Source organism: Hemicordylus capensis, chromosome 2, assembly GCF_027244095.1.
Source record: "Hemicordylus capensis ecotype Gifberg chromosome 2, rHemCap1.1.pri, whole genome shotgun sequence".
Lineage (NCBI taxonomy): Eukaryota > Metazoa > Chordata > Lepidosauria > Squamata > Cordylidae > Hemicordylus > Hemicordylus capensis.
The window spans coordinates 19,129,452-19,153,715 of NC_069658.1; the positions used below are offsets into that span (position 1 = coordinate 19,129,452).

General features: G+C 44.4%; 1 protein-coding gene across 19 annotated transcripts in view; it reads right to left on the reverse strand.

Annotated features, from left to right (window-relative positions):
* The window catches only part of TCF4 (transcription factor 4), a 515,439-nt gene that overhangs the window by 337,808 nt on the left and 153,367 nt on the right, over nt 1-24,264 (reverse strand). The window lies entirely within an intron of this gene.

Here is a 24,264-nt window from a genome sequence, read left to right on the forward strand (position 1 = left end):
TCTCCCTGAGTACAGAGTTTGTCTACTCAGACAAACAGTGCATTCAGATACAGCATGTGTGTGTGTGGAGGGGGAGCCGATGAGTGTGTCAACTTAAGGGCAAAGCTTGTTGGGGCACTCCCATTAATCTATGCTTTGGATGAACAAAGCTTAACACATCCTGGGATCCCCTAGCTAAATAATCAAGAGTTACTAATTTAGGAAGACAAGCTATATTACTGACTGCATAAACAAGACCTCAGGGAGAAAATGAGTTACAATTTCATTAAGACTAACTGTTACTTCTTTTTGAGGAGTCAAGCCATGGTATGACACAGCAAGATGAGCTAACCTGTGTCTCTAATAAAATTATCTATGAGAATCATTTGTCTAATATTGCATCTGCAAGATATCTTAGCTCATTGGCAGTTCCTAAATATAGAAGAATGTTTTCACTGGCACACTTTAATGTGTTTCCTTCTGCAATTTTGGAGGGTGGGTTTAAAAAGGTCCCTTACGCAGTGTGTTTATGACCATGTGGTGATGGAATGGTCGAGTCAATTTCTCATGCTCTATTCTATTGTACATTTTATAATGATTTTGAACTGGCAGCACCTCCAAGGGCTGAGAGAGATTCCTGCCTGCAACCTTGGAGAAGCCGCTACCAGTCTGTGTAGACAATACTGAGCTAGGTAGACCAAAGGTCTGACTCAGTATATGGCTGCTTCCTATGTTCCACTCTTGGCACGCAGTTCAAGGAGACACACAATCCCAGCAGCTGGGTTAAGGGTGCGTTTGCTCCCTTAACCTCGGCTAAGAACCAGGCTGCAAAGTAGGGTTAGGTTGAGTGGGAGTGCCAGGATCCGTGCATATCCCTGCGCTCCACAAGAGCAGTTTAACCCAGGCTGGGCTGCCCTAGACTGGGTTAGGCTGCTCGTGAGAACAGCCTTTTTGTGTGGCAAAGTTCTGTGTGGTAGCTAATAGAATACTGATGATGGTATCCTCTATAGTTAAGACATAAGATTATTAAGCTAAAATTTATGTCTAGTGTTGTTTTGTGCTGTTATGTATTTGTTTGTTTTGCTGAACAGAGACTGAATAAAGCTGATGACTTGACACAGCTGTGGAATTTTTAAATGCTTCAGTATAACTATCTGACCGGAAGAACAATAAACGTTAGCCTATTTAGTTACAGTAAAATGCTGTAACTAACTCATGTTGGGGGGGGGGAATGTGATAGATAGATAGATAGATAGATAGATAGATAGATAGATAGATAGATAGATAGATAGATAGATAGAACTACTATTAAGAAATCTAGGCAGGATTTCAGGACATGAATTCATCACATAGACACAGAATCTAAATACTAATGAATAAGACAAGGAAAGAATATCAGTTTTTCTTTCCCTTTAAGCAAATTTTCAGTTCTCATAACTGAAAAAGTGAACCCTGAAAAGTGTTAACCAAATCAGGTGAAACTTCAAAAAGCAGTAAACAGGTATAAATAGAGCTGACTATGGATATAGTTCTGTACACACCTAAGGATTCTGGATGTCTGACCTTAGCATTCATGCCCTTCCCTCCCAGATGTTTTTGGACTACAAATCCCACAATCCCCAGCCATAGTGGACAACAGTCAGGGATTATGAGAATTGTAGGCCAACATCTGCAGGAGGGCTGAAGTTGAGCAGCCCTGCCCTAATTCCTTGACTTCTGCAAATATACTTACAGTACAATTTTCAATGTTTCAGGGGACACCCTATAAGCCAGTTCACACAGTTGTAAACTGGTTGGACAAGCATCCTACCCAGCTTCAGAAGCTGTGCACACTCCTGATTTTCAGACGTGTGTTACCAAAAATCTAGGTTGGAGGAGGAGAGTGTGATTGTGTGTGAGCTAGGAGATGGGTAGGACAGATCTCCTTGCTCGCACAAGAAACCAGAGACTACAAGGCAGAAGAAGAGAGAAGGAAAGGGAAAGAAAAGAGGGCGGGGGGTGGGGAGAGAAGACAGTCAGGGCGGGTTGGAACCACACTTCTGCTCTGCCCTCCCCTCCCTGGTACTTGTACCCAGCATTTTATCAGGGGTGGAGAAAAAGTCATGCTACCCAGCTCCTGGCTCACAGATGTCCTGGTTGTATGTCTGCACCATTAACTTTATCTCTGTAGTACCAGACAAAGCCTTGGTTAACGTTAGAAACTCATTCTGTTCCATATACAGATACCGCTGCCAACGGTCCTTGGTACTAATTATTATTTATTATTATTTATTCGATTTCTAGACCGCCTTTACAGAATAGCTCAAGGCAGTTTACAAATACCCCAAAACAGTCAAAATCAATCAATAATCAAAAACAGAAACTTTTTAAAAATACAGTAAGACAGCTTTAAAAATAAACAATTTAAACCCTTATAAAAACCCCAATACATCAAGAACCCTTTAAAACAATTAAAAAACCCTGGAAGGCCAGGCCGAACAGATAGGTCATTAGGGCTCTCCTAAATGCCAATAAAGAATTCAAATTATGGATTTCTGGAGGGAGAGCATTCCACATTCTAGGCGCAGCTACAGAGAAGGCCTGCCTCTGAGTCGCCACCAGACGAACCAGTGGCAACTGGAGCCGGACCTCCCCAGATTATCTTAGCGTGTGGAGGGGATCATACAGAAGAAGGCGCTCTCTAATGTAACCTGGACCTAAGCCGTTCAGGGCTTTAAAGGTAATAAACAGCACTTTGTATTTCGCCTGGAAACATATCGGCAGCCAGTGCAGCTGTTTCAAAACAGGAAAAATATGGTCTCTCCAAGTTGCCCTGGAGACCAGCCTGGCTGTTGCGTTTTGAACTAACTGAAGTTTCCGAACTACGTACAAAGGCAGCCCCACGTAGAGCGCATTGCAGTAGTCAAGCCTGGAGGTTACCAGCTGGTGCACCACTGTTCTGAGGTCATTCTCCTCTAGGAATTGATGCAGCTGTCAAATCAGCCGAAGATGATAAAAAGCAATCCTGGCCATGGCCTCCATCCACCTGAGATACCAGGGTGAGGTCTGGATCCAGGAGAACTGCCAAGCTGCATACATGCTCCTTCTGGGGGAGTGTGACCATATCCAGCACAGGGAGATCTAACTCATCCCTCAGATTCTGAGCAGCTGCGGGCGGGCAGGCAGGGGGAGAAGAAGATGACGGCGGGCAGGGGGCAGGTGGGGAAGGAAGAAGATGGTGGTCAGGCTGCGGGTGTGGAAAAAGACAGGTGGGGAAAGAATGCAGTGGGGGCGGGCAGAAAAAAGTGGCAGTGGGGGTGGGTGGGGGGAGGAAGCGGTGGCAGCTGTAGGTGCCACCTTTAGTAAACAACACAAAAAGTACCACATGTTAATATTATGTGCTATATAAATCGCTCAAAAGTTTCGCTCAAAAGTTTCGCTCAAAAGTATTTGAACTGAATTATTTGAATAGAAGAAAAAAGAAAATTAAACTTAAATGTTCACTAAATTCCATATAACACATAATGTTATGTGTTGTATAAATATCTCACAAAGTTTTTTAATAGCCATAAGTATTTGAACCGATGTATTTGATTAGGGAAAAATTCAATAGACTACATTTTATGTGGTTCAAAATGTTTTATTCAAATCTTTCCACATTCAAATCTTTATGTGGAGATTATGTTTATCGGAATATTTATAAAAGTTTGAAGACAATATACAATTGTGTTTTATACAATAAGCAACAGTGTTTTAAACAAACACGTCCAACCTCTCCAGCTCAGCAAAGCGACTGGGTACTATTCTGTGTGCCTGCCGGAAGTTAAATCACAACTAATCACAGTTTTCCTTTCCCTTCCATTCCAAGATGGAATAAGAATTTTAATTTTAATTTTAATCTGATTTGATCAGCCAATTAAGTGAATTCATATCTTGATTTTTGGTTTGGATTATGATGTGTATTTTGGTTTTACTTTATCTTGCTGCTTACAAATCAGTACACACACACACACACACACACACACACACACACACACACACACACTTCTTGAGGACAATCACGAGAAAAATTAATTAGAACTTTGAAACTTCCCTGTGCACCTGATATTATATTATCTGTTCATCATCATACTTAGCATTTATACAGCACTTTCTGAGTGTGCAAAACAGTTCACATTATCCTGATGTAATCCTTACATTAACCCTGTAAATTAAGTAAGTACTTTTATTTGCATGCTGCAGCTGGGGAACTGAAGCTGAGAGGGAGCACCTTGCCTAAGGCCACCTAGTGAGTTCATAGCAGAGGTGAGATTTGAATCAGGAAAAGCCTGGTGAACAGCTCACTCTCTTGGGCACCACAATACTCAAACTCGCATTATGTTGCATTGTTCCCTTAAAATTAATTAGTATTTTCAGGAAAGGGAAAATTTTCTGCCAAAGAATATAACAGGGAGGAAATGTTCACCCCCACATCACTGGTTATAACCAGTTACAGAAGGGATTAAAGGAGGAGGATCAAAACTATACACTCTACAGAAGCTACAAAGGGGCTTGTACTGCTGGCATGAACATGAATACTGGGAAAGCTATGAAAGTATTGGAAAACTACTGCAGTTACTAATGCTGTGATATTATGTATTTCAAGATCTTCTTTTAAAGTAATTAAAAATCCAGGTGCCTTAGTGCCATTAAAACAGTAAGGTTCTCCTCCTCCAGGTTGGCAAAGTTTGCAAACTGGATTGAGCAAGTACAAAAGATCGTTAATTCCCTACTTTGATTGCACAGCTTGAAGAAGTTTGAGTATTCTATGGGCTGGTTCTCATGACTAGGAGGAGGAGGAGGCTCCAGCCAAGATCCGGGAACCATGTGTGCTCCTGATAATCAGTCGTGTGAGCTGTGATAATTCCAGTTGGCTGGAGTGGGCAGTCAATATCAGTGATCTGTGATCTGATGTAGAGTGGAGTTGCTCTGCTGCCTGCACTGCCCAACCATTTCCAGAAAATACAGAAGGCTGCATAGACAAAATCAAACCACAGTTTCTGGAATCCAGGAATCAAGGGAGACACTAGCTTTTCATATGGTGCACACAATGTAGAGATTGTAAGGCTTGCAATACTTTCTGAAACCACTAGAGTCCAGATAGGAATTCAGCATGTCATAGGTTGAGAGTTCTGCACATAAGTGACCTGAGTTAACTACACCACATCTGAGACAGTAAGCACAAAGCAACTGAATCTCAGTGCAGCCAAAACGGTATTCAGACATTGAGGCTGTTCTCATGAGTAGCCAAAACTGGGTTAAGGCAGCGAAGCCTGGGCTTGGCTGCTTGTGAGAACTGACAGGATCCATGGGATGCCTGGCAGCACCACGGCGGCAAACCCGCCTACCAAGCCCACCAGTTAGCCGAGGTTAAGGGCGCAAGTGTGCCCTGAACTCGGGTGAACTGCTTGTGTGTGAGCGCTGGCTGCTCCCAGCCATCAATGGCACAGGAGCAGGCTCCCGGCTGTCACCAGGAGGACCTCCCCAATGGACCATGCACTCACGCAGTGTATTGTGGGATTTCTGGGGCCCAGGAAACGCCATCCCATCCCTTGCACCTCCACTCCTAGGGCAGCAGCAGACCATCTGGGTGCACAATCCGCGTGCCCAGCAACGTCTTGGTAATCATCTACGGGGAAGGTAAAGTTATGCAGCCTTCCTCCCTGCCCTCCATCCCCAAAAGTCATGTGAATGGGCCCATCGTGTTGCATGAGTGTACTGATGTCGGCACACTCATACATTTTATGTGAATGATTGTATCTGCATTCATTTTAACAGTGAACGTAGGTGCAAGCCCCTCAAATGCATGGTACAGGCTGGAAGTGTACTGCTGTGCCGGTGTTCAACATAACATGTGACTAACTGTACCTGTGTACACTGTACACTCATATGAGGGTTGAATGTAATGTGTGAAAAGAGCTCAAGTCTAAGCACAGTGATATGAATGTAGATGCCTACTTCTGAATGCCCACAGGCTATAGCTTGATTGGGTCAAGAACATGTTGCTGGTTGCAGAATTGCAAAGTTTTGCATAAAACAAAGGGGTTTTGTTTTTTTAAACCCTATTACCAATTCTTGGTACAAAATGCATAGAATTTCAGTCTAAAATAAGCACATCTTATGCAGCAAACACATTCATAGAGTCAACAGATTTATTCCTTGAGCACAGGCTCAATTTGATTATTAATTATCTAGCTAACTCTACACTATTTTCACACATCCCAAGCTTTAAACCAGAGAGCATAACTCCGTGTGTGTGTGTGTGTGTGTGTGTGTGTGTGTGTGTGTGTGTGTGTTATTGCTCAAAGAACCATGACTGCAGCAGCTACATAAATGACCTGGTAATTCAGCAAATGTGTTTTGTTTCACAGATTTATCCACATGTGAAACTCTTTCCAACTGTAATACAGTTCTGTGATCTATCCGAAGCCATCATCTCCTCCTGAAATAAGTTTCTTCCTTTAAATAATATGGCTACTAATTATGTGACCAAAAATACCTCTGGAAAGTATTAATACTAGAAACCAATTCATAAGCCAAACATTTTCTCTCTCCAAAAGGTGAGCCTGTGAATGATTTCCTGGTTGGCTAAGATTTTCTAGAAATTGGATTTTCCCCCCTCTATGAATATTTTAAAGAAGTCACTTATAGACGCCTTTTAATGCAAGAACAGGTGTGAGCTCAAATTCCCTCAGCAACTAATATCAGCTCAGCTGAGAGAACAGCAGTACATTCTTATTTGAAAGCTAAACTAAGTTCATCTTGATAAGGGCTGGAAGCTCATTAACCATTAAAATGCCATATAAATGCGATTCTGAAAGCTATTTCTTTGTCTGGTTGGATTTTATGTGAATTTTGAATGCAGGAAAATAAACATGAAGAGGCACATGAAAATAAAGCGTCAGCACACCAAAGGAGTCTCTGCTTAAAGCTGAAAACAACCAGAATGGTTTGTGACCTGCAGTTTGGTTCCCTGGGATTAAGGAAGAAAAGACTTGCTTCTGCAATTTTGCTTGGAGTTTTTTCAATCTCAACACCACCTTGGTTTGAATTTGCAACCCTTGCTCAGCTATTCTAAACCAAAATATTCTAAAACCCATGAGCATGTATACGCAACCCAAGCTGATCATCTTACATTCTCACTACTTGGAAGGGAAGGGTGACTCACATGTATTATGATTGTATTATGTATTATGGGATTAATTCATATTGAAATCATTCACGCAATCAAAAACTGTGTTCTACCTGGGTTTGGGAGCTGTGTGTGCTCCCAATTTTCAGTTGTGAGGAAGCAAGCTAAGAAGAAAACCTGGGTAGAAGTGAAACAATGGAGGAGGAAAACCTGGATAGCACAATCAATTCCACTCAGGTTTTCCTCTTACCTTGCTTCCACACAACCTAAAATTGGGAGCACAGACAGCTCCCAAGTCCAAGTAGGACACAGTTTTTGATTCTGTGAATGACCTCATTGTTTGTTCTGAACCACTGCTCAGCCTTTTTTCTCCATTCCTTTTCCTATCCACCTCAAAATCATCAGAGTAATAAGTCCAGAAATGTTTGAAATGGTTCTAACACAGTCCAAAAGGAAGGGCTTAAATCAGTTATTTTGGAGTCCACAGGAGCTTCCTTTCACTATTTTGATCCTTGTCCAGAAGGCTCAAATTTGTCAGGGGACTGAACTTTGTTTTGTACAACATTAAGGGCTCTTCCATACAATCAGTGAGAAGGGCTACTGAGCAGGCAGCAGGGAAGGCTGCTTCAACTTATCTTCCCTGTGGAACATTTGTGGCTCCGGGCAGTTCTTACATGCACCCAAGCCTGGGTTTGGCTGCCTTCACTTTTGCCTGCTCACTTGTGTGAAGTTGGCTGCTCACTCACACGGTGCATTGTAGGATAAATGGGGGCCGGGATGATGCATCCTGGCCCCCACACCTCCACACTGTCAGAAGCAGTGGCAGAGCATCTGGGCATGCAATCCCCATGCCCAGCACCACAGGATGATTGTTTGCGGGAGAGGTCAACTCTTCCAGACTTTCTTCCCGCCCACTCACTCTCACGTGAGAAAGGCCTGTGTTTGTGTGTGTTGTATGTGTGTTTCAGAATGCAGCCAGGACTAAAAACGAATTTAAAATGTTCAGACTTGTTCTAAAACAAAACAAACTGGAATATAAATTTCATTAAAAACTTGTGGCACTAAATAATATTACAATTCCTTGCTCAGTATGCAGGCATTAATTTTCAATGTCTACATATTCCTTTTATACAACCCATTCTAATTGCCTCAAATAAATAAAGTCAGGACTTTCAGAAAACAACTTTCCATAGCAAGGGAACAGCAAATATTTCTACAGTATTAAAAAAATATTATCAATACAGAAAAAGGAGGGCAGAATTGTAGTAACTATACAATGTATTTCCCCCCTCAAAGATCTCAAGAACTGGATACATCAAGAGTCTGTGACCTCCAACTGCCCAAGCCTGAAGAGCAGGAGCAATTCCACTAGAAGAATTAAGTTTTTTAAAAGGGCACAACAGATACAAAATGAAGATGCAGCGCGCAGGGCATACTGGAGAGACCCCCGAGCCGGGAGGATGCTTTTCAGCCTTCCGCTGGGGGTCTACTTGTGAACAGCCACAGCCCAGAGCCACACCATGGCTACTCACGATCCCCAAAAACGGGTTTGTGGAGCATTCACTCTGCAAACCCAGTTTAAGGGGTGGGATACTTGAGCGGGTTACCCGCTCAGGAACCACCGGACTCGCAGCCGAGCCCGGTGGTTCCCACGGTGGGACGAAATCGATTTCGTCCCATCATGTGAATAGCCTCCTATTATGATTAGGGTTGGGTAATAGAGATGCATCTCTCCTGTGGACCTCAACTCACAGGGAGGCGCTTCACACGATTGGTGTGAAGCGTTCTTAAGGTTAGTGCAGGGAGGGAGTGCACACGGGTGTTAGTGCACACGGGCAGGGAGCCATCCCTGGGCGGCTGGATCGGCCACCCACACAATTGCTGGCTCCATCACATGTGATATTAACCAGGATCACACTGATTCTGAAAATGCAACCATAGTAAAAGTGGCAATGAGCATGTCTGGTGTGTTTCTTTGGGAACAGCTTCTGCAGTACAGGTATCATCAGTGAAAAAGCACTAATCTTACCTCAGATGGGGGTGTCACCAGAAGTAACATCTCTCCTGTTGACTTCAACTCACAGGGAGTATGTCTGGGAGAAGGCATTCATGAGAGATGTCTTAAACATCTCAGTCCCAGGCCATTTAGGGCTTTAAAGCCCTAAATTAGGCTCACAAATACACCATTAACTAGTGAAATTCACTGAGTTCATATATGACCTCTGAGCATGGGTGTCTGCAGAGGAAGGGGGAGAGACAGCATGTCCCTCCATTCATAGTGTTGCATGCATTAAGATTCTATCTACATATTTTATGTATACTGAATATCTGCATGCATATACTTCCCCTCCCATGAAAAATTCCCACAGAATTCCATGCCTCTAAGCATAATACATGGCAAAAATATGCGGCTGCATTGTGAGCCAGCTGAAGGAACTGTTTTCAGCTGTGGCCTCATGCAAAACACATTACAGTAGTCAAGTTGAAAGAAAGCATGTGCAACTGTGTGCAGACCTTTGCTCCAGAAAGAGCACCAGCTGGTATACCAGATGAAAATGGTAGAAAGTGCTTCTGGCCACTGCCAGTATTGGACATCTAGAAATACTGCTGAGTCCAGGATTCCCAAGCTGTGACTTTAAAGAGGAATCCGACACAATTCAGGACAAGCACATCCTACCAGATCTGATTAACAGACACTGCTACCATCAAAATCTCTAAGGTTCTCCACATGAACAGTGTGGAAATCCTGAAGGGCTTGCTGCACATGAGCATTCTGCCTTCCCTGGGTGGCCGGATCAGCCACCCACACGATTACCAGCTCTGTCACAGAGCTGGTAGGATCACAGAGCTGGTAGGAGCAGCAGGGATCAGGGGCCGCCTGACCCCTGGAAGTCCCGAAATGCCCTGCAAAAGTGTGTGGGGTATTCTGGGGAAACCCCCGATGCCAGGAGGCTTGTTGTAGCTTGTTGTAGCCTCCCAGTTGAGGGTCTCCTCGTGAGTTGCCATGGATGATTGAGGAAATGGAGTAAGCGGAGCGCTTGCTCTGCTAACCTTGTTTTAGGAGAGGGCTAATTTGGCGGGCTAGCTGCTGTTGAACCACCAGGCTCGCCCATGAGCCTGGTGGTTCTCATGATGGAGGATGTTTTGTCCTCTGTTTTGTCCAAATGGAACTTCAGATTATCCATCCTTATCCAATACATGGCTGACGGTAGGTCAGTCAGTCACAGATGAGCCCACTAAATCAAATGTAGCAAAAAATGAAATATAGATCTATCTGTCATCAGCAACCTCTCCAATCCACCAAACACCACCATCCCATCCATACAAAATACCATACCCAGCATATGGCCTGCCATATACGTTCAGATATTAAGGTCATTCACATGACCATGCTTACTGGGGCTTGGGGAGGGCAGGGGGAAGGCAGGATCTTATTTACCTTCCCCCACGTGACCGCCAGTTCCTGGCCAGCCACACGGCTTGTGGACCCATATGATCCATGCTGCGGCAAGTACACGGCACTCCAGAGCAGCCAGGGGTATGAAACTCTGCCACCAGGAAATTCCTGAGGCCAGGTCTTTCCTTCCACCAGCCTCTATGGTCGTCATGGCTGCTGACAGCCTAGATGAAGTCGCCGGCACCAGGCAGCCCATGCACCCACACAAGTGGGCTGTGGGACAGGAAGGCATGTGCATGCCCTCCTACCTCGCTTTGAGCCCGGGGGGAGGAAATGAGCTATCTAATAGAGGAGCACCAGGATCTCCCCAGGTAGGGCTGGTTGTGAGAACAACCTCATTGTCTGGGGAAGTCTGAACTTCCCCAGTGAACCAAACTTCACTATATGCCTCAAGGTTCTCAAAACTACATCCACAACCACTCTGACAGTTCAGTCACAAAGACCAGAATTTCTGTTTTGGGACAACAGTCCAAATGCCTGTCATGTCTTGAGAGAACCACAGCAACATAACACTGGAGACTGTGAGGTCTGCCAAGGCTCCACTAAAAGAGCAGATGGAACAGATTTTCAAAGCTGAAAGCTGCACCTCAGGGGAAAGTTTTGGTAGCAGCTGAAAGCACCTTTCGTTGGCACTAGTAACTCAGCCAGTGGTTCTCTAGCACTGAGATACTACCAAGGCCTTTCCATTCACCATACATTATTGGCAAAATAGTCCCAGCAGGGAAGGCTTGAAATCCACTTCAGGATCTCTCAGTACAGGTGTCCAATTTTATGTACGGGGAGAAGAGAGTAAGGAGGAAATGGGTAAATCTGAGGCCTCCTCCCAATTTCATGAAGAATAGTGACTGGGTGGGGAAGGTAACATGCAAACTGCCCTTGGATCTAAATGTTGTCAGGGACATGAGGCATGGCATGCTGGAACAAGAGACTGATGACATCCCCCCCCCATTTCTATATATCTACATTTGTATTTTTAATTTTATTCAACAAAATAATGCCTGGAATGATGTATGTTTGATTATTTTTTTATTTAAGCTATTCCTGTTTTCCATGCTCAGATATGTCAATCAAAAGAGAAGACAGAGAATACACAACTCGCTCTGTTCAGGGAAGTGCAGCTAAGAAGAAAGCATTTGCAATGTTTCACCTTTACGTGGTGCTAGGTTAAACTTAGGATGGTTAGAAACCCTTTGAAGCAACCCAAACCTAAATATTCCTGCTAGGCAGACTGAGCAGAGGAACTGAATTATAATGAACCAGCAGCTGTCACAGTATGACCACAGTAACCAAATCAAAATATCAACCACTAACCCAGATGAGATTCAAAAGGTCAATGTATAAAGCCAGCAGCTTTCCTCAAGATCGCCCGAAACCTCAATCTAATCCTAGCAGTGAAATGTTCTATTAAGCTACAGGGGGTATAGAAACAAGTTACTATATATTGGTAAATGATTTAATGTACTAGCAAGATACCTAGGCAGGATAAGAGGAGCTCACAAAGAAGGCACCTGAAAATTGAGCAAGAAATCTGGAATATACACATCTGCAGCAATATATTCAACTTCCAATACAGTACTGGAATACGTGGAAAGACTTCTATTAGCTCCCAAGTACACCACCGATATGCTTTTTAAAACAGGGAGGTCATTCACACAATCAAAAACTGTGTTCTGCCCAGGTTTGGTTGTTGTGTGTGCTCCTAATTTTTGCTTGTGTGGAAGCAAGGCTACAGGAAGACCTGGGTAGAAGTGATTGTGTGGAAGCAAGGTAGGAGAAAAAGCTACCCAGGTTTTCCTTTAACCTTGCTTCCACACAACCAGAAATTGGGAGCACACGCAGCTCCCAAACCTGGGTAGAACACCGTTTTTGATTGTGTGAATGACCTCACTGTTTAGTTGGTTGGTGGGTAAACCAGAGAGGAATTCTCCTATTAAAAACATCAAGAATTTGGGATGGCAATATTCTTTTGGCCATAATAAATTGAGTTTTGCTAATTTCCAGCAGCTAATTATTGCATGCCTTGAACTGAAGACTAATTTAAATACTTCTTCATAGCTTCCAACCACTTTGAAAACATTCAAAGCTAGAATTAATACCGGAAAGCAAGTGTTTGCAATGTAGGTCCATAGTTGCCACATTATTTCAGCAAATATTCGTGGCTCCTCTGGATATTTCCCATAATGACTATACTAAACTGTGCCTCCAAAGTTTGAAAGATTTTTCTGTTGTAGACTTTGCATAAAATTAATGCCAAGCTGCTTCAAGCAGGGTAGTTATAAAAAGTTCTTGCGGTACAGGTCCAAGAGAATAACATACATAAAATATCTCTTGGATTATTATAATTCTAGATTGTTTAAATCCTGCTAAACATTCTATATTACGAGGTCATTCATACGACCAGGTGGGCAAGGGGGGCAGCGGCTTTGCTTCACTCATCTTCCCCCCAGATGATTGCCAAAATGTTGCTGGAATCAATGGCACTCCCACATGATCCATTCTTGGAGTGCCAGGATGACACATCCCGGCCTCCAGGTATCCCAAAATGCACTGCACACTGAGTTCAGATTACCCTAGGAGAGCAGTGCTCTAGGCTCCCATCTCTGTGTGCGGCCAGACTGGAAGCAGCCTGAGCTCACACATGAACAGGAAGCCTGTTCCCCGGCTAACAGCTGGGCTAATAAGCAGGCTAGGTGGCACAGCCCCACCAGGATCGTCATGCTTGACTCAGCACCAGGGGATTGCATCCAGCAGTGCCAGCTTCCGAGAGGACAATCCAACAGGTGAAGGGACAAGTGAGCCAGTGGGTTGGGCTTATTGGGTTTCCTGCAGCATTCCTCAAGGGGTTTCATCCTCCACTGTACAATCTGTTATGTCTAAAGTGGTTTGGGGGGCATCCCAAGAGTGGGGGGCATCCACAGGTGCATGTTCATCATGCACTACTGCTTGGGGTGGCTCATGACACTGGCAAAATAGATGCAGGGTAAAAATAAAAGATGAATGAGGTTAAACAAGTTAAAAGATCAGGCTAAAACCACATTTAAATTGCAATTTTTAAACATTTCTAATTATTATTTTTGAGTCTCTAAGAGTTGACAGGAAATGCTGACAGGCATGCAACAATCTCTCAAAGTGCATTTTTTAATGATGCGTATACTTGGCAAAGAGGCACCTTTTAATGCGGTGATTCTCTTTATTTAGGAGGGGGAGAGTAACTGGCCCTATCCACCTCCAGCACAGTACCTCCAGTGACTGTTGCTGGTGTGTGTCTTATGTTTCTTTTTAGATTGTGAGCCCTTAGGGGACAGGGTTCCATCTTATTTATTTGTTTGTTATTTCTCTGTGTAAACTGCCCTGAGCCATTTTTGGAAGGGTGGTATAGAAATCGAATTAATAATAATAATAATAATGTCTGGATAAATAATAATAATGTCTGGACGTCGGGATAAAACAGTCAATAACACCTGTCTGACTGTGTAAACAAGAAATAATAATAATATACTAAGCATTAAGTGCAAATCATTAAAAAGAAACACCCAAAACTGAATAGCACTGCTGGTTATATGATGAAATTGCTATAAATTCCTCCCATGTATGAACTCCCTCCTACCCTAAGAATAACAAAGCAGGAATAAATCGCCGTTTGGAAAAAGCTGGCTTTTCCCAACTCCCATCATCCCCAGGCACAGTGGCCAATAAGGGATGTTGGGAATTATAGCCAAACAACAGCTGGAGAGCTGCAGGTGTGTAGCCCTTTCCCAGACCCTGCTATGGACTTCTCTTCACAACCATAATATGAGTTCTACACATTAACTTCAGTCAGGGATAACTCAGATAAGTGGTTTGCCACTGGGACATCAGACCAGTCTGGATGGGTTTCCATACTTTCATCTGCAGGTGCCAAGGATAATACAAAAGTAAGAGATGTCAAAAGGGAGTCAGTGACTATTGGGCAGCTCTAAAACAAAGGTAGCATTCTCTGGTTTTTTCCCCTGGTTGCATCTGAATGGGAGACTTGATGTGTGAGCACTGCAAGATATTCCCCTCAGGGGATGAAGCCGCTCTGGGAAGAGCAGAAAGTTCCAAGTTCCCTCCCTGGCAGCATCTCCAAGATAGGGCTGAGAGAGATTCCTGACTGCAACCTTGGAGAAGCTGCTGCCAGTCTGTGAAGACAATACTGAGCTAGATAGACCAATGGTCTGACTCAGTATATGGCAGTTTCCTATGTTTCCTATGTTCCTATGTGGGCAAGCCAGGCACTCACCCAAGGCATTTACCTAAAGGGGAAGTCAAGCTGAACTGGGTGGCTGGCTGCTTGTTGAATGTATTGTTTTCAGTGAGCTAGAGGCGGGAGGGGGAGTGGCAACACTAATTAATTAATCATGGGGGGGGTGCACGCGCACGCGCCAAAGGCACTCCTCACCCTGTGCACTATTTTAATGTATTTTATTTATCAAATTTGTACACTGCCCCAGATTTTCATCTTCGGGCGGTTAACAATCGCATAAAACAAGTCAAAAACATATACAAAAACTTAAAACAATTTAAAAATTAAAAAATAAACCAGAGATTAAAACCTAAGAAAATTTAGGAAGCTGAGAAAGCTTGGGCGAAGAGATGGGTTTTCAGGTGTTTTTTGAAAATTGACAAAGATGGGGACCCTTTCCTAAGGTCTGCCCTGTACACAAGTGTTGGCCTGGTCAACCCCCTGGATAGAAGACCACTGAGAATCCCATGCTAGAGTAGGATAGAAGTATAATTACATTTCTTTTAAAAATTCCCCTCAGTACTCAAATTCTAGGATCAGACATTCTGTTCACCTAAACCAGGAGCAGGCAACTTTTGGAACTCTAGCTGTTGTTGAGCTGCAATTCCCATCATCCCTTACTAGCCACTGCAGCTGGCGATGATGGGAGTTGTCATTCAACAACAGCTGGAGAGCCAAGGCTGCCTACCCTTGAACAGCACATTCCGATTCTGTTGAGGATATAGGAGAGTGTAACGCTGGTATGTTTCCCTGACTAAGTTTCCCAGAGTATGGGAAATGCCTATATCGAGCAGCAGTGATATAGGAAGATGCTGGAAGGCATCATCTCATCTCATCTCATCTCATCTCATCTCATCTCATGGGCGGGAGGAGGCAAGAGTAAACCCCTCCTGTATTCTACCAAAGAAAACCACAAGGCTCTGTGGGTGCCAGTAGTTGACACAGACTCAACGGCACACTTTAAACTAAGAGGGGGAAACAACTCTAAATTGACCTATTAAGCTTCCACTTCCACAGAACAGTTTTAAACATTTGAGCTAAGGGTTGTTCCCATCATCTTAAATCTTTCTTCTTCTACTACTACTGCTACTATGGCTGCCGCAAAATAAATAATAAAATATAGTATGCCCAACAAGGAACAACATTGTCCTTGAAATTCCATGCCTGAGCAGGACAAAACAGTTGTGCCTGTTTAAGGCATTCTCCTCCCAGCTAGTCTAAAAGTCCTCTTTCTACAAGCAAGCTTTGTGGGCCCTGCCTTCCCACTCAATGACCTCATCCCTGAGAGTTTTGCTACATTCAGGTAAATTGTCTAGCCTATAACACAGTCTCACTCAGTACCAAATCTGCTTGAGGTGGAAAATGTAGCATTCCATAAACACCAGAAGACCATGTTTCAAACCAGACAGCTTTATCTGACAGAACGGCACTTTCATTTGTGCCAGGTGCACAGATAGAGCAGTGCTCTCTGTTACAGAGGAGTCGATGGCCTTGCCTCCCACATTAAACTTGAGTTTTACTTTCATTCTGGGGAAGGGACAGCTCGAGAGAACTTTTCTCTGGCTGAGGATTTCCCAAGATGGTTTTCTGTTACACATCTGCTACCCCTGCAAGGAGACAGAATTTGTTCCACTCAGACCAGCCTGCACCCTCACATTTTTCATACACAAATAAATGTATATGTCAGTTTCAGGGGGACAAGAAAGGTTGACAGTTTTCTTGTGTGTGATCTTCTCTTAACCAATTCAAACACCTTTTGCAAGGAAGGCTTAAGGTAGGCCTATGGAATTCAGTGAGGGGAAAAGATTAATGAACTACAGGTTACTCAACTTAGGCTATGCGCCTGTGAAGAGACTTCATTGGAATCTAACAAGCTCCATTCTCCTGCTTTGGGTGGGAACCCCACCCCCAGCCGCTATATGCAGCTGCACCACTCCTCATCCCCTCAGTCACAGCGTCTAGCTTCAGTGAACCCTGCAGGGAGAACGGGAGGGCATGTAGAAGTACAGATGACCACTAGAAAAACCAAAGTTACAGGTGAGTAACCTGTTGTTCTTCGACGTGTTCTCTGTATTCGACACAAATGGGCGCATAACAAGCTAGCACCCAAGGAGGAGGGAAGAACAGAAGCAAATATAATCTGCCAGAACTTTTTATTTCAGAAACAAATACATCAACTGAAAATGGATTGCAGGCCACTCCTGCCAAATACAGCATCATTCTGTGCTCTGGTATCGATTGCATAATGGTGGATAAAGGAATGGGGCAAAGCCCAAGTAGCTGCCTGACATATAGCATCCAAAGGGACCTCCAGATCAAAGGCCACAGAGGCTGCCACGGACCTAACAGAGTGTGCCTTAACCGTAGCAGGCAACTGCTTATGAGCCAAATGATAACAAAGTTCAATTGTGGAAAATATCCACTGAGACATTGACTGGGCTGAAACCTGGAGATCTTTATGTGGCCCATCGTACAGAACAAACAAGGAAGGAGATTTTCTCCACTCAGAAGACCTCGGAAGGAAGAAAAACAATGCCCTTCTAACGTCTAAATGGTATAACCTCCTTTCTGGATCTGTTGAAGAATTTGGGGAAAAACACGGGCAAAGTGAGCAGGGACGAATAGTGAAACATGGACACCACTTTGGGCAGGAACCTCACATCTGTCCTGAGTATGACCTTGTCCTTCCCTCCCTGCTCAAAATCATCCTGCTAAATATCTCTCCATGCTCCATCTGGTTAAATTGAGGTCAGCCTTTGCAAGAGCCAGGCTGAATGTTTTACCTTCTGCATTGCTCCCTAGAAGGTTTTGCACGAATTCCCGTTTCAGGGCTATGTTCTTGTGGAGAGGGCTGCTTAGAAACAGTTGCTCATGTGCTTTTGTTCTGCCTTTTGTTCCGCGACTCAAGGAAAGAATTATTGTCCCCTTTATTTACTCAGTTTCCAGGCAGGCCTGACTCATTTTATCTTAATTTATGTCTTGCTGATGTTAATGTGGGTATTACTAAACTGGTTGCTAAATTTTTATATGGGGCTATGAAACTGACCTCTCATCATGGGGTTTTATGAGGCTGATTGTGTATTTTTTTAGTTATTATATGTTGTATATTTATGCCTGGTAACAGCCTAAAGTTTTAATTTTGTTTGGCTTATGGCCGTAAATAAAATGATTCTGATTCTGACCTTGTCCTTATGAAACTGAAGGTACGGTTGGTCAGCCCTCAGGGCCCTCAACTCACTCACTCTCCTGGTGGAGGTAATGGCCACCAAAAAGGCGAACTTCCAGGTCAGGAGACAGGCATCAATTGAAGCCAATGGCTCAAACGGTGGCTGTAGCAGACCAGCCAAGACTATTGACAGGTCCCAAGCCGGTGACATAACCAGATCATCTGGGAAGATGTGTGTCAAACCTTTCAGAAAACCTTTTACTACTAGATCTTTAAACCATGAAATCTGGTCAGAGGGGGAACATCCCACAATGACAGCCAAATATACTGTAAGGGATAAAAGCCTTAAACCAGATTCCTTAAGGGACTACAGATAATTACATATATCTTGTACAGATGGATTAAACACATCAAACCCATGCAGGGAAGCGAATGAACAGAAATGAGTGAGTGATCATATGACTTCTTTGTGGACTGCTTTCTAGCAGCAACCAAAACTTCCTTAAGTCTCGACAGGAAGTCAGCAGGACCTTCCAGACCTTCAGGTGGAGGGACTGAACATCTGGGTGCAGTACCAATCCCTGTTCCTGAGACAGCAGGTCTGGCAGGACAGGCAGGCATTTCCAGTCCACCACCAAACATGTAAGGGTTGGAAACCAAGGCCTCCTGGGCCATCACAAGGTTATCAGGATCACCCTGGCCTGATACACCCTCAGTTTGCGCAGGACCCTCAGAATGAGGGGAAATGGGAAAACATATGAAGAAGAGGGCCCGTCCAGGACAGGATGAAGGCATTACCTAGAGAACTCTTGCCCTCTCCCCACCCAGAGCAGAAAAGGGCACATTGTGTATTGTACCAAGACACAAATAGGTCTAGAACTGCCCCCCCCCCAATTACAAATATGTCCCTCAAAACACCCTGATGCAATGCCCATTCATGGGAGACCACTGTGATCCTGCTCAGAGTGCCCGCTTGAACATTCAGGGAACTTTGTAAATGAATCGCCTTAGGCGTCACGGCATGTGCCACACACCAATGCCAAAGGTCCAGGCATAGTAACTTCAGGCTCCTCGAAGACATGCCACCTTGTCGATTGACGTAGGCTTTTGCCGTCATATTGTCGGTTTGTATGGTCACTGCATGACCCCCAAGCATGGGCAAGAAGCCTCTGAGAGCGTGGAAAATGGCCAATAGCTCCAAATAATTGGTGTGCTGGGTCCTCTCTTTGGAGAACCAGTGTCCACTCAGACAAAGCCCATCCAGGTATGCCCCCCACCTGAGCTCTGATGCATCTGTTGTGACCACTCACCGGGCTCGAGGAGCTTGAAAGGGAGTACTGACACTCAAGTGCCGAAACTCTGTCCACCACTCCCCGCACCCATTGAGGGGGCATTTGCTCTAGATGGTCTGAGTCCCGAAGGGGATTGAACAGGTCTAAAAAACATCTCTGAGTGATGTGCATTCGAAGACTCACTTGAGGTAGAATGTATGTACTCAGTGCCATGTGACCCAACAGGTGCTGTTTGGAACACATAGTCTGTTTGCCACTGGGTAGAAAAATGGCCACCAGTTTCTGGAGAGTAACTATATGACCCATCGGAAGGAAGACCTTTTCCAAGGTCATATTGAAAATCAGTCCAATAAACTGAATTCGACGGGTGGGTTCCAAATGAGATTTTTTGAATTTTATTTGGAAACCCAGCTCCTGTAGAGTATCTACCACAATCTCGAGAGCATCCAGGACTGCACGCCCGGTGCTCACCATGATGAGCCAATAGTCTAATATGGCAGCACCTGCAAACCTTGCTCCTGCAGAAACGCCACCACCAGAGCCAGACATTTCCTAAAGACTCTCAGTGCAGTCGTGAGGCCAAATGGCAAGGCCTTGAACTAATAGGGGATCCCCCCATCTGAAACTGCAGGAAGTGTCGATGTTGAGGGCATATCAAAACATGATAGTATGCATCTTTTAAGTCCAGGGAAACCATCCATAATGGTTTTAAGTCCATAATCTTTTAAGTCCAGGGAAACCATATTATTTTCCAGGATGGTCATAATGGTTGGTACTGAATGCATTCGGAACCTTTTGTAGACCAAATGTTTGTTCAGGGCCCTGAGGTCTAGTATAGGGCACTGACTGCCATCTGGCTTTGGCACAAGAAAGTACCAGGAATAGAACCTGAGGCTGTCGGGGTTGGCAACTTTCTCAATCACATCCTTTTCCAGGAGAGCAGCGACCTCCTGGTCCAACTCCGGAGTGCAAGGAGTCACCACGACCCTGGACACCGGCCATGGTCTACAAAACTCAAGGGCATAGCCCAAACGTATAATTGTAAGGACCCACTGGTCCATCGTCACCTTGTCCCAGCTCTCCGAGAATGGGGCCAGGTGAGTCCTGAAGTGCCCTGAGTCATTGCTTCTTTTGGAAGATACCTGGGCGCTGCTTCTGAAAGGGTTTCTTACTGGGCTGGTTGCCTGACTTGTATCATGCCTGGGGCTTGTTGACCTGAAAGGACCATTCTGAAGGCAACTGTTGTCTTGAAGGGGCCTTCTGTGATTGATAAGGCAACCACTTAGCAGTCTTCTGCGGCTTGGTAGCCGGGGAGGCATAGGACATGGAACATGCCGTGCTCCTCAAATTCTGGACTTTCTGGAGAGTGTCATCAGTCTGTTCAGAAAACAGGCTGGAGCCCTCAAAGTGCAAGTCCTTGACCCTCATGCACGCCTCATAATGCAGCCCCGGTTAATGTAGCCATGCATGTCATCTGAGAGCCACAGATGTGGCCATCACCTTAGCTGCACATTCCACCAAAAGCCGGGCTGAATAAAGTTCTTGTTTGACCGGAATGGCCTCGCGGGCAAACGATTTGGCTAGATCTCTCTTGTCCTGTGGGAAGAGATCCAGAAAGGGACTCATCTTCTCCCACAAAAAATGATATCAGGCATTGTAGGCCTGATAACTGGCCAGCCGCAAATGTAGGGCTGAGCTGGAGTAAAATTGCCTTCCGAAAGAGTCCAATTTTCTGCCCTCTGTCACTCAGTGTTGACTGACTGTGAGCCCTGGTCCGTTGTAGGGATGCCTCCACAACGATCGAATTCAGGGTGGGGTGGTTCCTCAAAAAGGCTGTATCATCATCTAATTGCACCCTATAGAAACGCCTCTTAGGCTGGGAAACATCATAGATTTGTTCCAGCGACCCTGGATGACTTTTAACAATGCCGAGTTCAGGGACAACATGGCTGGAATCTTGGCCTCGGAATCTATGAGGCTGAACAATGGGTACAGCTCTCTCTTCTGCTGGTTATCCAGGTTCAAGCCCAGGGCTGAAGTCATTTGCATCACATACGCCATATACAATTTGAGGCCCTCTGATGGGGATACCGGCTTCGAGTCTGATTGAACATCGAGTGGGGACGATCCAAGAGAAATGACCTCAGAGTCCTGAGAGCTAGCATCGCTCTCATACTCAGGTTCCACCTGTGCCATGGGCATCAAACCCGAAGGGGAGCCCTGACTGTCTGGTATTGACATGGAAAGTCCTGTCAGTGGTGCTTGTGAGGGCAAGGCAGTTGGAGGTATCACAGGAGCTGAAGGGGGAGGTTCACAACGTTCTGCATGGTCACTCGGGGAGCATTGCAATGAGCAGTAACATGGCCTCCCTGTTGAACGTGAGGGGGGCTCTCTCCAATCCCTCGTTGGCAAGTGTTTCCCGTATACGGGATCCTCCAAGTAGCGGGATCCATAGCGGAGATGAGCATAGTCGGAATAGTCAGACCGGTATTCCATTTGGTACCTATCGCACAATCCAGAGTCCCAGCACCATTCGCCATAAGAAGGATCAACTTCTTATGTTCAAGGGGGAGCGATATGCTGTCTCTCGGTATCGATCCGGATAAGAATGTTCACGACGGTCCCAGGATCGGTCTTGTCTGTAAGTTGAGGAACGTTCTTCCAATCCCCAATGGGTACCACTGTCTCTAAGGGGAACACGGTCTCATTGGCCCCGAGGAGGTGACCGTCACCTAGGCAGCCATGAAGTGTCTTTGGCAGGCCTGACTGGAGAATACACCTCCTCCGATGAAGGGTAACCTGGCTCCTCTGTTACCACCAAAAGCTTTCTACTTGCCCGAGTTAGATCGTGGGCCACGTTGAACAATTCCATCACTACAGGCGAGGTAGGCCTCACCAACACTGATGACTTCTGCACGGTATCATCCGAAGCGACTTTAGGCTTCTGGGCTACAGGGGCCTCCGATGCAGGAACCTCTTCTGCCTTCAGCTTCTTGAGTATAGGAGGGAGGTGATGACCCACCAGCAAGTCCCGATGTAATTTCAGGGGATTGGAGCTCCACAGGAGGAAAACAACCCGCAAAACCAAAAACACAAAGAACAAAAAATACTACTATGCAGAGAAATAAAGAAAGAATTTTTTAAAAGAAATCAAGAAGCAGGGAGAAAAACAAGGGGGTAGCTGGATCCTACTTGTTATCGAGCTGCAGACTCCACAATGTTCACTGAAGCGCGGATGAGGAAGGACTGAGGGGCTGAGGAGTGGCGCAGCCGCATATAGCAGCTGGGGGAGGGGTTCCCGCCAAAAGCAGGAGAATTGAACTTGTTAGATTCTGACGAGGTCTCTGCGCAGGCGCATAGCCCATTTGTGTAGAAGACAGAGACCATGTCGAAGAAGTGGATTTTTACAAACTGTTCAGTCGAAACAGACACAAATTAAAAGGGAATCTGCTCTAATTATAAAAGTACAATTTTAAATTAAGGAAACAAAATGCTGTAGATTGAAGGAGCAAGAACACTGCTTTCAACGGCAGGCATGTCCTATTGCACAATATAACACACGTCAGAAGTCACTTTGCCTCTCTCACATACACACTCAAGCACACAGAAAACCAGTAGTCTCGGCTCCTAAAAATGCACTGAAAAGCCAAAACAACAAGAACATGCGGATACAAACATCAACTGTTTTGATTGTTTTTAATGTTGTTTTAGAATATTGTTTTAAAATTTTTAAATTGTTGTGTTTTAGATTTCTTGTTTTTGTTTTTAACTAATGTTTTACTTTTGTTTTTATCTTCTTGTAAACAGCCCAGAGACGTAAATTTTGGGCAGTATAAAAATATGTAAAATAAAAATAAAATAAACATAGGAATATTTTAAGCAAATACAAAAGGCAATTATCTGTTTAAAAATTGAAAATCAAGCTCCTTCTAGTATGTTAATAAATGTATGCACTGTTTTCCCAATAATTCTAATCAGAATGTGTTTGCTTTATGGTTTAAAATGTGCTTGTAAAAGTCTCTCCATGCCCTCCCCACACAAACAATACATTGGTTAAACAAAGGAAAACACAATTTTCTTGGCAAAAATATCTGCAGGCTGGAGTGTTCTTTGTTAAGGAAAGCCAAAGTAAAGTGAGTTGAAAGGAACAAACTTTTAAGCTGCAAAAACACAAGTGAAAAGGTCAAACCTGAAAGTGGGCTTCACAGAAGACTATGGATATGTGTAAAGATTGTGTTTATCCTGCCTGCAGTCAAACCCAATAAAATGGGAGGGTCAGAATTCCCTTGCTTTTGTTGGCTCAAGTTAGCCCCTTGAAACTGTTGTAACTATGGTGTGTGTGTGTGTGTGTATGTGTGTGTGTGTGTCTGTGTGTGGGTGTGGGTGTGTGACTACATACACATTACTGCAAGCTTCACTACTGAACCACATGTTAAACTACTCACAAATATTTCCTAATATTAAAAGACAAGAAATATTTCAGGGGCATATATTGGTCTCAGAATGATATATCACAGTTACAACACTGTGCTTGCTTTGGCTTGGGTTCAGTTGTCTGAAACCAAAGCATCTCAGTTAGTTCATTGACAAGTACAAGAAGAAGGGTGTGCTCTTGGCCAAGGAGAAGGATTACTAATATTTTACATCATCTGTTTATCTGAACCAGACTCATTTATCAACCATGATTAAAGAAAAGTTCCTATCTGCACTTGCATGTAATTAAAGATATTCTTCTGACAGCCAGAATTATTGCTTCAGAAAGAGATCCCTGCAAGTCAAAATGATAGTGACCGAGCATTATCCAACTGTGAGGGCATACACTCGCCAAATACCACAGGCTGTCAGAAGCAGATCATGCTGCAGACACGGTCAGCCTTAATGTAGAATTTACAGTCCAAAGACTGAAGGTCCCTGCAGGCAAATTCACACTATTATCCAAAGAAAACAACCATTTCA